General features: G+C 38.7%; 1 protein-coding gene across 2 annotated transcripts in view; it reads left to right on the top strand.

Moving 5' to 3' along the window:
• Window positions 1–8,557: 8,557 nt before the first annotated feature.
• The window catches only part of LOC127661460 (semaphorin-3D), a 77,153-nt gene continuing 72,192 nt past the window's right edge, over window positions 8,558–13,518 (top strand). For both annotated transcript variants that reach the window (XM_052152196.1, XM_052152195.1), the window contains exon 1: window positions 8,558–8,779. The gene's annotated coding sequence lies outside the window, so the exon portion shown is untranslated. The remainder of the gene's footprint in view (window positions 8,780–13,518) is intronic.

Below are 13,518 nucleotides of genomic sequence, written 5' to 3'. Positions count from 1 at the left end.
TTATGTGCAAAACATTTATCGCTTTGTTTTCTTCGCATGATCTGTCGCTGAAAATGCTGCGCGTGCAGATACGTTTATACGTTTTGATGCAGCACTTGTGTGTTCACAAACAGGAAATCTGCTTTGCCAATTTACAGTATTAGCCTTGCATATTTAATTGAGCAGGGGTGTGCAATTATTTTGGTACAGGGGCCACATCAGTCGTTAAGCAGAACATGGAAGAGAGAAGATAAAAAGTTCTGCTTAATTGTATCTTTTAATCCCATAAGCGGGGCTGGACTGGGAAGAGAAATCGGCCCGGCTCGGAATTTTACATAGCAACTCATTTTAGCTTATCGCGGTCCTTTTGGTCCATTTCACGGCTGACCCACCCGCTCAGTCCTTCCGATGGCCAGTCCGCCCCTGATCGGCCCTAAAGTGCGTCGGCCCACTGGGAAAATGCCCAGTATGCCAGATTACCCCTCCAGCCCTGCCCAGAAGTATAGTGCACTCATGCACTTAATGAATAAAGCACACTATAAAGTATAGTTTTTAATAGTTTATTTTTGCTCTCTCACTTGGATTTAGGTGTGTGTCCCCTCCAGGTGTGATTGATGTGAAGATCTATTAGGATTTAACTAAAGGTTTGCTCGCAGACTTGGCACTAAACCGCACACGCAACATCACGAATGGACACGGAGTGGCTGCATCACACTTTTCTTTGAGCATAATATGGCACTATTGGGCACCTTAAGGTTTTTTACGAAGCGGAGAGAGAGAGCATGCACACTCGCACGCATGGTTGCATTAATGAAGTATGACACAAGGCAAAATATTTCCGATTTGTGCACATATAAATCTCACATTGGGGTGTTGCATCTATTATCTGGCAACCCTGAGCATATTAAAAGCGTATGCGCGATCCCAACAACATACAAACCACACACTGGTAAACAAACTAGTGTTTACATGAACAACGGCATCCCAATGCAAACATGTTTCCTGACAAATATGAACATGTCATCTGTCATTGCCGTGTTACTGTATGTGGATGCTACTGTATAAAACATGGTAAACAAATAGATACGGTCTGTATTTGGATTTCACATTTGCATTACAGCCAGACCCCTTACAAAACAGATATGCATTATGCTTCTTTTGTCTGTCCTCATTAATACAAACATATTTAATTGTTTATTTCTTTAACATTGTGTCAACAACATTATGACACATGCCACTTCCACTTCACTCCTCGTGGACAGTCTGTTTGTGTTCATGCTTGTTCATTTCTTATCTGATTCCACTCAGGACAGCACCAACGTTGGTCTGGTCTTGCAGACAAATGCACAAGATCTTGCCAATTGTGAAAAAGTGAGTGGCAAATAAACACTATGGAATGAGGGTAAACTCTGCTTGCCTGATTAGATGTTTTCAGTGTAATTGTGGCTAAATGGATTTTCCCTGTAAGTGTTTACCTATGGCAGAATGAGACTAAGTAGACGGCCTCATTGTTTATTTGCAGTTCATTCACTCAAGGCTTTTTCGGAGAACGACCTGTGTTCTGTTGCAAATGTCTGAAAAACACAAACACTTTGTTTGTACAGTGGAAATCAAGTCATCTTTCTGCCTGCTTAATGCCAAAACATTGTTTTAAGTGCAACGCCGCAGTTGAGGGGACGGCTTGTTAGGGATGTGAACCAGCAAAATTAAACAAAGTAACTTTAATGTCTTGATCAAGATGTGAAATTGTTCTGATGGGTTTCAGTGAGAATTAGTGCAGAGCGTTCATTCTGCTTTGAGGATGGATGGAGAGCTTTTAACGGTACAGACGTGAAGAATGCAGAAATGTGTAATTATTATGTTTTCTTTCAATGTCATGGGAAGTATGGCAAGGAGAGTGGACTAACATGTGGCTGCACATTTAATTGAATATATGGAATGAGAGGGTTTAACGCTGATGCTAAACTCAGTTTGAAACCGAAATGTCTTTGTGTACACTTTGTGATGAACCTTTCCTCAGTCGACATGTATACAGTTACATGTGCACACATGCACAAGCACGTAAACACAAAACTCGCTCATATATACATTAAGAAAGATGTATGGTTGTTTTAGGAACAATTGAAGAACTTTGGTAAATGGTAAGCACTTATATAATGCTTTTTTTAACCTTAGAGGTTACCAAAGCGTCCCAATCACCCATCCACACTCACACACCAATGGCGGCAGAGCTGCCATGCAAGGCACTAGCCTGCCATTGGGAGCAACTTGGGGTTCAGTGTCTTGCCCAAGGACACTTCGGCATGTGGAGTCATGTGGGCCGGGAATCGAACCGCCAACCCTGCGATTAGTGGCCAACCCGCTCTACCAGCTGAGCCACAGCTCAATATTGGAGGTCTCTTAAACTGGTAGATTAACAAAATAAAAAAAAATAATTGGTTTAATTCAATTGTGGACATTGGTTCCACCCATTGAAAATTTGTGGTATGAAATTGAAATGTAGGCTCTACTCAAATACTTTGTGTAATGAAAACCTAAATGAATTAAGTAAATTTAAACTTAAATTGTTTCTGTCTGTATAACTATTGAAAATTGCAGTTTGTTGCTAGATAGAGTCATTATACTTATGATACCTCTATATTTGCTTCATGAGAAAAACAATGCACACTTATTTTTTACTAGTAATGTCCCCAAACTCGACCTAACCATTAGCTGCACTCTTCTCAACAATGGGGGTCTGTGTATCTCAGCGAGTATTGAAGCTGACTATCACACCTGGAGTCACGAGTTTGAATCCAGGGCGTGCTGAGGGACTCCAGCCAGGTCTCCTAAGCAACCAAATTGGCCCGGTTGCTAGGGAGGGTAGAGTCACATGGGGTAACCTCCTCGTGGTGGTGATGATTAGTGGTTCTCGCTCTCAATGGGGCGTGTGCTGAGTTGTGTGAGGATTGTGGAGAGTAGCATGAGCCTCCACATGCTGTCAGTCTCTGTGGTGTCGTGCACAACGAGCCATGTGTTAAGATGCGCTGATTGATGGTCTCAGAAGCCGAGGCAACTGAGACTCGTCCTCCGCCACCCGGATTGAGGCGAGTAACCGCGCCACCATGAGGACCTACTAAGTAATGAGAATTGGGCATTCCAAATTGCGAGAAAAGGGGATAAAAACCTATAAAAACTATATAAAGTATACTGTGAAATATATTGTTAACGACCAAAACTGTAATTGTATCTCCCACCCTAAGGAAGAATATCCATGTGTGGCATGTTTCGTCACCCATTCCCAAACCCCCAGTGGGCCTTCATGGTAGATAAAAACCTCACAATTCCATAAGTAGTTGACTGGGTGCGATTTCATTATGGATCCTTATCCTAATCATTGTTAAGTCCCGGATAACATGGATAACAGTTATTGTGGTAGTGCTCAGTCAGAGGTCTGGCTCACAGACTGCACTAATAACATGATTGGCTAATCACTCGTCTCTCTTAACACTAATAAGTTGCTCTGTGTGGGGAATGGGATACTAAAAGGTCTCTTGGTGTAGTATGTTGGCTCTGGGCTCCTGGCGCTGTAGATCTCTACTTTAGATTGCAGCAGAAATTACTCACAGATTTCTCTCAGTATTCCGGTCTAGAGTTTAGACAGAACCTGATAGATGGAGGTAGATGGAAGATGGATTGACTTGCTGTTGGTTAATGAAGTTTGCATTTGACCGGTATTGGGGACATTGGGATATTTTTTTCCCAAAATTTGTCACCACACTTTCTAGATTACACGTTCAAACTCACACAGAAACAGGCACACACAAAAGGTTCTTTCCAGGGGAATGTTCCATTCCTAAATTCTTGGCAGCATGGTGGGACAGCCACTCACTTTTCACAGCAACACCCAGTTCGAGACACACTTGTTTACACACAGACTGTCCCGTCAGTGAGCATATGGTGCTCCCTCTTTCTACAAGTGTTGAGGGCTGGATATCGATACAGATTCACTGATTTAATTCGATTCTGATTAATTTCAGTATGTTTCAGTTGTCCGTTAATGTCCATGTAGTTTTCAAATGAAAGAAACTCTCTCTAAAGCTGTCAATTAGAGAACTTTCCCAATAACTTGATATATAAAGAAAATAATCATTTAAAAAATGAACAACCGGGCCCAAATTATGCCATTCATTGTAAAAATAATACTTCAATTTTGTCAGATAAACTCAATTTTTAAAAGTTGATTGATCTAATGTAGAAGAAGTAGCCAACGTTCATGTCATTTAAGTCAGAGCAACTTAATAATTTAAACAGTGAGCACATACAATGTCAAGTTTGGTGGTGAAAGAAGAATTTGTGTTTGCTTTGATGACCTTTCTGCAGTTATTAAGTTAACTTAACTTCTAAACGTTTTAAGTAATTGTTACCTACACAACTTTTTAAGTTGGGCCAACTACTTGGTATCTTGGTGGGGCACATGAGCTTATGTAGAAATGCTTAATAAATAATATATTTCTATATCAAGAATATTGAATATTATAGTCAGCTGTACTCAAAAATGCGAGTTTATTGAACTTAGATCTACTTGTAAAAATCATTAATATTTTTGAGTTTGCTGAACTTGTTTTATTGAGTTCATGGAACTTATAATCCAACTTGAATTATTAAGTTGGTACAACTAATTTTCCTGAATTTGAGTGAACTCAACAATGCTTTGCAGCTAGTTGCTTTACTTAATTTTCTTATGTTTACTCAACTTTTTATTTTTGACGGTGTTGGTATGTATTTAACAGATATGATAATCAACTCATCCAAAACTGAAGTAAACCAGAGACTATTTACAGAGACGGGCCAATTCTATTAAAATGAATGGGAGAATTTGTAACGCCCAACAGTCAACGGATTTAGAAAGGAAGTCCCGCCTTACAGTTGAAGAGCCAATCACCTTTTAGATACAGATATCGCCTGTCAATCAACTCTAGAATGCACATGCACATTAGCTATACAAGCCTTGAAAATTGCTCTTTTTTAGCGTAATATGAGGTAAAGAAGCACAATTTATGAGACCTGTGTTGTCAGATTTTATTGCTGATTTGAAATATGTTCTTTGATCGTAATCTTGACCAATCGTTTTGGAGATTTCGGTCTTTCTCCATTCAAGTAGATGGGATCCGCAATGGCATGACTGGAAATATCCTCCCGAGAGCGTCCCAAAGATGACCAACAGTGGACTGACTTGCTAGAACGACTTTGAACAAACGTAAGAAAAAAAAGATCAATCATGGGCTTTTAAGAATCGATACTTTTGTCTTTCAAGTGAAGATTGCGATTCATTGGATAAGCAATATTTTTAAACAGCCCATCAAGAGCTTTTATGAGTATTCCTCACCTATTTAATCAGAAATATTTATGTTGTTTTCTGGTTGTGAAAGATAAAGGAATATTTAGTTCACAAATGTTAATTCTGTCAAACATTTACTCTCCCCAAGGGTGCAGATTTGGCTTGAACATTTATACCAAGTGTGCCGCACAAGCCCTCAAAAGCGAAGCCAAAACGTCTCGATCGCCCCCCGGTGTCTGGTCCTAGTATAGGTCATAAGCCCTGCCTCCCCATGTTATTCAACAGGACGTGAGACCAACTAAACAATTAAATTACACTTCACATATCTTTTTTCCAAAGATAGTTTCTGTCATTTACTGTCGTTTCTATCACGTTGATGTCATTTCAAGTGTTTGTTTTTAGTTATTTGATGCTATAAAAACGCTGCTGTGACATCATGATTGACAGGTTCTCTGAGCGAAGTAGTCACTGAAGCACCAACTGACTATTTTTCAGGATCTTCGGAGGACTGAGGAGATTGGAGCTTTAAATGTATTATCTAAATTTCTATAATTAATTATTTCACACCGTCATAATTTAAAGTCAAACGTGCAGGGGCGTGTGCTTGCGATTGACTCAGCGAGAGTGAGGGCGGGGCCTTGATTTCGCGGCTTTACTTCCTGCTCACTACTGCGCAGGTCTGGTCCCGAAATCGCAACTGCGCAGACTCAAGTCCCAAGATGTCAGCGCCATATCGGGACCCTGGCGGCTTCAGGTCTCACCAATTTAAAAGAGTGAAGGGGAGTCGTCCATCTTTTTTTACAGTCTATGATTTATACCATGATCATGTTTCCACTGATGGTATAAATAATGGGGGTGGGGGGTTGAACTTGCTTGTTTTGATCCCCCCAGAATTTACGCCCCTGACTCTCCCTCGTGTCATTACAAACATATTAAACCATTTGTTTTGTGGAACATGAATTGTCATGTTGTGGAAAATGGTCTGGAAGCTCTTTTGCATGCACTGAAATGGAAGAAAAAGTGATCATGCTAAAAAAAAATAAGCAACCTTAAAAGTACTAATAAAGTAACCCATATGACAAGTAAACTATATTCAGAGTCTTCTCAAGCAATGCAATAGCTTAGAGGAGCAGAGCTTAAATTCTTCTGCCATAGATGTCAAATTTCCATCTTAATCACAGACATTCAAAAATGCAACATCAGGGTGTCACACATCTCTAGAAGAAACGTCCCCATTCACTTGCATCAATGCAAATGAGCCACTAGAACATTCTTCATCCAGGATGAAACAAAATCATATGGGGTTGAAATTAAGGTGACATAATTGAGAATTTCTGGTGAAATATTACTTTCATACAGCTACATTTAACCTGACTATATAGATTATAATCCACAACAAAAAAGGCTTTAGATCCAAGACGCTATTATGAAGGGTGGAACTGATTATAAATGGTTTTTCCGTCATTCTTTTGCAAAATGTTGTGGTTAATATGTAATATATGGGAACGTACAGTGGAGTGTGACACCACAACCCAACTGCGACCTCTTGGATATAATGGGCTCCGAATGCAGAACAGAATAATCATATAAACTCTGCGGGCGATGTCATTCCTCTGTGCTCTCCCTCCCTCACTGGCAGTCCTGCGTGCCAAAGCCTCACACAATGACTGAATTGTGCCCCACTTTCTGTACAATAACGGGCTTCTGGATTTATTGTATGTGTCAGTCTTCATAAAAGACTGCGTAACTCACACTGCGCAGGCTAATGGCATTAGGGTGTAGTTAATGATTGGGATGAATGGGAGAAATGACTCGTATTGAGACCTCCACCAAACCTTGAATATTAGATTACTCAAGAGCACTGACACTGATGACATCATCAGCAACATCTCCAGCATCCTCATTATCATCAGCATTGTAACTGTAATCATCATCATTGTTGTTTTAACTTAGGGTGGTTTCTTTGGAATCCCCTTACAAAATTTAGGGTGGTATAGTTTAGCCAAAAACAAAACACCCAAAGACAAGGAACAAATCCAAAGGAATTAAACAAACTGAAAGATCATCGAATTGCCTTTACACGGAAAGTAATACATCTTAATTTATTATGATTGTACAGTAGTAGGCTAGCAATAACAGTAGTAATAACTATGGTATTTTGGCAGAACCTGAGGTTACCATGGTGAAAATAAATACAATTTACGAATATTAATAGCTAGGTATCACGGTTAGTCAGCCTTACATTTAAATCTGATTATTTATGTTTTTAATGCAGAATGGATGCAGAAGCGTGTTAGGTGGGATTTGCCCCTCAAGCGTGCGCACTATGGAGTTATATTTGTGCCACAATTCTGTATGCACAAAATTATTTTGAGCGCACTAAAATGTTCTGCATGTGCAAGATGAAATTTTGAGCGCACAAGAAAATTATTTTATACACGCAAACTTATATTCTGAGTGCAAAAAATATTTTATGCACATGCAATAGGCTATATTTTGAGTGCACAAAAATTTATTTTGCACACGCAAGATGATAATGTGAGCACACATAACATTTTCTGCACTTGCGATATGATATTTTGAGCGCACAAACATTTATTTTGCACACGCAAGATGACAATTTGAGCACACATAAAATTTTCTGCACTTGCGATATGATATTTTGAGCACACAAACATTTATTTTGCACACGCAAGATGATATTTTGAGCACAGAATAAATGTTCTGCACGTGCAATATATTTTGAGCACACAAACATTTATTTTGTATGAGCAAGATGATAATTTGAGCACACAATAAATGTTCTGCACAGCAAGATGCTATTTTGAGCATACAAAAAAATGTCTGCACTTGCAATAGGATATTTTGAGCGCACTAACATATATTTTGCATGCGCAAGATGATAATTTGAGCACAAAAATTAATTTTGCATGAGCAAGATGATAATTTGAGCACACAAAAATGTTTCATGCGCTTGAACTCAGTTTTGTAAAGCAGTGTATCTTGCAAAGATAAATTCATTTTGAGCAAACGAAAATCAATTTTGCGCTTGGATAAATTGTATTCAAATGTGAATTTTGCTTTCTCCTACCCACTCTGCATGCAAAATACTTTTTTTGCCTGCTCAAAATATAATCTTGCACGCAGAACATTTTTTGCAGAATTGAGGCACAAACATAACCCCATACCCGCCCTACCTTCCCCTCCCTGCACGCGCGTTAATTGTCGCTCTCAGCTCGAGCCAGTAGCAGACACGAGCGCTGGAGAGAGACGCAGATACCTCAGCCAAAATCACAGTCCAGTCACACGCAAAGAGCAGTTAATTTCTCCTTTTATTAGTTTTAACCGCTTAAGTTAAAGAGAACGTATTCAGGCAACAGCGGACAGGGTTTTATTCAACTTCAAGCATGGCTTTGGATAATAACGATTCTTGAAGTGTCAAACTGCGCCTCAGACCTTCAGAAAACACCGACTGACAAGGTACTTTTTAATATTCTATAGTTTTATTTTATTGTATCGATACACCTGAGGTAGATATGTTTAACACATAATCAAAATGTAAATTAGTCAGCATTATCTCAACAGTTTGGTGACGTTTTAAGGTGCATCTCTGAAGATTAATAACAGTTTTGTGGCTCAATATTAATATTAATGAGCCCCAACGAATGTCACTGATGCATATTATATTGTATTAGTTATTTTATATAGCCTAGTTTCTGTCACATTCCCTCCATATATCACATTTTGATATTATTCATTTTTATTTTAATTGTTAACTGCTTTAGGGGTGCCTCATTATCATATGATCGTGTTAGCCACGCCCCCAATCATTAGGTATGATGGCAAAGCTCATGAAATGAGAAAGCAGCAGATTTAAACAGTGGTATGAATGTTCTCATAACAAAGATGTCCAGCACAGTGAATCTGTAAATTGCTAACTCTCTGGAGGATAAATATATGCACTTATACCACAAAAAAGAAACATACTCGTCCATATTTCTTGTCATTATTTTTCTTTATAAAAAGCGAAAATGGAGGTTACAATGAGGCACTTGCAATGGAAGTCAATGGGGCCCATTTTTGGAGGGTTTGAAGGCAGAAATGTGAAGCTTCTTATTTTATAAATGCACTTAATTTGATCCTTCTGTTAAAACTTGTGTATTATTTGCACTGTAAAGCTGTTTAAATCTTATTAAGTCGTATTAGAGCGTAACATCATCATGGTAACGAAGTTGTAATATTGGCTGTAATTTTACACAGTAAAGGTAAGTAATCGATTTAACACACATATTGTTAATGACTTGTGTCTATACATTTGAAACAGTGAGTTTCTTAATGTTTACAGATTGACCCCATTGACTTCCAGTGTAAGTGTCTCACAGGAACTGGAAGTCGAAATACATTTTTATGGTAATAATCAATATTATGCCCCAAAGTCTGTTTATACAGCTTAACTTGTATCGAACCTGGAATATTCCTTTCATTCTGCTCAAAGTCACCTGTCACTTTGCAGTCTTTGTGTCAGCACTGATAACAGTGAACAATTCAATTAATGAAAGATTAACAAGGTTATAAAAGCAGATAATGTTACGTTTCAGAGGGGTTGAGGAATGTTTAACGGGAGTAAAGTGTCTCTGTGGTATCTGTCAAGGGAATGAAAGATGGGAGATGCTCCGTCTGTCCCTGGTACGCTTCACACTTCCGTGCCAGAAGCATGGAGCTGGGATTGGCATTGACTGTTGACTCTGTGGTTCACCAGAAGAGATGCAGAGCATAGACCAAGCACTTGAATGGCTGAGAGTGGGCTCTTTCCCCTTTCCTCTGCGTTTGCTCTGTGTTAACGGGCCGGATAATACCTTTCTGTGATGCACGCAGACTTTATGGAAACTCTCACTCACACACCCCGTGGTTTTATGGGGTGAGTCCTAAAGAAAGCTTTAGTCATAGGCCACATCTGTAGTGTACACACTGCACAGGCTAGTCTGCTCTGCTTGTGTTTGTGAGAGGTTGTCCAACGTTTCTTCAGTATTTAATGATTAAAATAAATATTAGCAGTACTTTAACACCACTCTTATATTCTCTAACATACTAATATCGTCTCGATTTTTACTATTTTCTTTTCATTTGCATGTACAGTCATAGCACACTCATATGTGTCCAGAAAATAATGTTTTGCTTTTTGGATGGCTGACATAATCTCGAATAACATGATACCACAGAGGGTGGGGTGCTGAATTTCCGAGCCTGAGCTCATAAAAAATTACGTGACTGTGGCAACATTTTTGCTAAATGATGTTATGTGGTTCATTGCACATATCGTGGCAGTTCTGAAGTGAAATGTCCACTGTGTGGCGCTAAAAGCGAGTTAAATGTTCTCTCAAATTGATGAGGTTTTTAACCCTTTAAGCGCTGATTGTGTTTTTAAAGATTTCCGGTTTCAGTGGCATACCTAAAAATAAAGTCTTATAACTCAACAAAACCAGGACGGACAAGAATTTGGTATCATTGTAAAGAAAACTTTTCAACATTTTTAGTTATACAGATTATGAAACATTCTGAGACTTTCAGCCTAAGAAACTGCTGGAAAAAATAAATAAAAATTTGCCAAAAATGTTATTTTTTTTATTTGACATTAAACTGTATATCTCTGGGTGTAAATTTGCTGGCTCAGAAAAACTGCTTTTGTTTTGTTCCCAATCATGTCAACTGTATCTGAGAAATATTGTGTGTAGATGCGACAAAGCAATCAAAAGTTATAACATTACAAATATAATTTATCATAGTGTCCAAACAAATAAAACATAATTATTGTACATACAAACACAACAATGACTAAAGGTTTGCATAGCATGCGGACATGATTTTAGTCACGAGATTTCACAGAATGAGTTTCATTCTGTGTCATTTGAGTCATCATTGATTCTGTGTCATGTGTTTGGCGCCATCTCCTGGTGGTCATATGTAACATTGTGCTTTATGTGGATTATCTAATGATCGATACATCTGATTATCTTGTGTGTGGACTCGATTGAAAGATAATCGTAAGATAAGTAATGTTCTGTGATATTATATTTTCATTAAGTTATAAGCAACACCAACATAACTGTCAAATACATATACTTTGTGAGTAAAACAAATATACCTACTCTTTGAGAGCTTTCCAACAACATATGACACATGAATATTTGATCAGTTTGATGTCTTTACTGATTGCAATAACTTGTGCAGTGCAACTATTATAAATTATCAAAACGGAATATTTCTGATTTGTCTGCAAATTTCAAAGCACTTGTTCAATTTTGGTCATAATGTCCCCATGCATTGTAAAGTAGAGCTTCTAAACTTTCAAACGAAACCTATTTTGTGTTGGTCAAGACTGTAGTTATTCGTATTTTGACAATTATAATTTTTTCCATCTGAGCTTAAAGGGGTTTTTTAAGTTAATGCTCTATCAAATGTTATATTAAACAAACCAACCTCCCTACGCTAAACCTTAAACCTAAGTCAAACCGTACAAAAAGCAAATGTGAGAGAAAAAACACAATCACATATTTTGTGCTGCTTCTATGACAGTTTGGGTTCACATGTGGACTCGTGTGCTCTTCATGACTCATACCCCGCTCATTTACATCACAAGTGCAATGCTCTATCAGTTCAGCTATTGCGCAATTTGATCACACTTGAACAAGCTTGTAAATGTAGTTAATTATGTAATGCAAATGTTCAAATAAGTCATGCACTGTCATAAGATAACATTGTGTGAGGAACAGGGTAGGGTTGCACGTTATACCGGTACTAACGAAATATCACAATACCCAAAAATGTTAAAAGTTCGATATTATCTTGTTGCTAATTTGGGTACCATACTAGAGCGTGGTGCTATTAGCAACATTTTACGGGATGTGACATTTTAAGATGAAATCAATGACAATTTGACAAGTAATCAAATCAAAATTTTGATATGGCCAAGTGTAATCATTAAACAGCGGAAGGATGTCATGCAATTAATAATATGCAGTCTGCATGTGCTGCACGCTTCAGAATGAACGAGAGGTGCCGCTCTGCTATCAGTCATATCGCGGCGCTGTTTTGTGGTCCGTTCTGCATAACGCGACCCTCAATGTTGTTTATCGCGGCCCATTCTGCACGTTTCGCGGCCGAACCACCGGCCCGCTCTGTTCTGCCGATGGCCAGTCCGCCCATGATCGGCCCAAAAGTGCGTCAGCCCACCGCGAAAATGCCCGGTATGCCAGATTACCAGTCCAGCCCTGCTGCCGAAGTAACGATTTAGTATCGATACTCAGGTACCAGGGCTGGTATCGTACCGAAGCTCAAACTTTGGTTTCAGAGCAATCCTTGAACAGGACGAAAATGACGTCTTACTCGTGATTTGCATCATTTGCAAGTGAATAAAAGCCATTGATATTGTAGCGCCTCTAGTGTTCATTTTACCCAGACATGAATCGTGCAATGAGCCACGTATAGATCATTTCGCATAAATGCAGGTATAGTAACGTGATTCTTTGAGAACAGGTTGGATTTCCTCTGTGTATATTTGGGAAGAGATAAAGGAGGGCAATAAGTGGCAGAGTGATGGATTCTGCTCAGTGTGTGCAAGTATGTTTACTGTACATTTTTAAAGCAAAGTGCCACCTGGGAGTTAAGAGGTTCTAGCACAGAAGTGACACCAGTCTCTTAGACTTCTGTCTCTCTCCTATACATTTGCTCTCTGTCTGCCCCCACCCCCCACCCCCCACCGTCTCTCTTCACTACATCAACATTACATGAGCCAGGAAGACAGATTACCCTCAGTTGCTTCAGTTCCCAGATTTCTTGCTTCATTACACACCTGAACACACATGATAAAACACAGAACAGTGTCAAACACCTCTTTATCCTTCCTTCACGAGCCCTAAACAAGGGCTACTCAACATCATCGACAAATGGGCCTGGTGGAACAAAATTCATTCGGGGAACGTGGGCCAAGCCAGGATATTTTGTTGTTGAAAAGCTTCTATCTAAAGATATTGTGTTACAGCAGGACTATAATTTTAGTTTACTATATAAATAATACATCAGTTTAATAGCTTTATTTATAATTTTTTTTATTATAATTTTATCAAATATTTCCACCTAGCTGAGAACAAAATACAGGTAACTTCAGACAAAAAAAAATTATTGGTCCATTACAGAAACAGTAAATCAGACTGATGCTAAAA

This window comes from Xyrauchen texanus, chromosome 21 (assembly GCF_025860055.1).
Source record: "Xyrauchen texanus isolate HMW12.3.18 chromosome 21, RBS_HiC_50CHRs, whole genome shotgun sequence".
In the NCBI taxonomy this organism is placed as follows: Eukaryota; Metazoa; Chordata; class Actinopteri; order Cypriniformes; family Catostomidae; genus Xyrauchen; species Xyrauchen texanus.
Note: the sequence above shows the minus strand (reverse complement) of the source record. Positions and strands in the feature narration are given on the sequence as shown.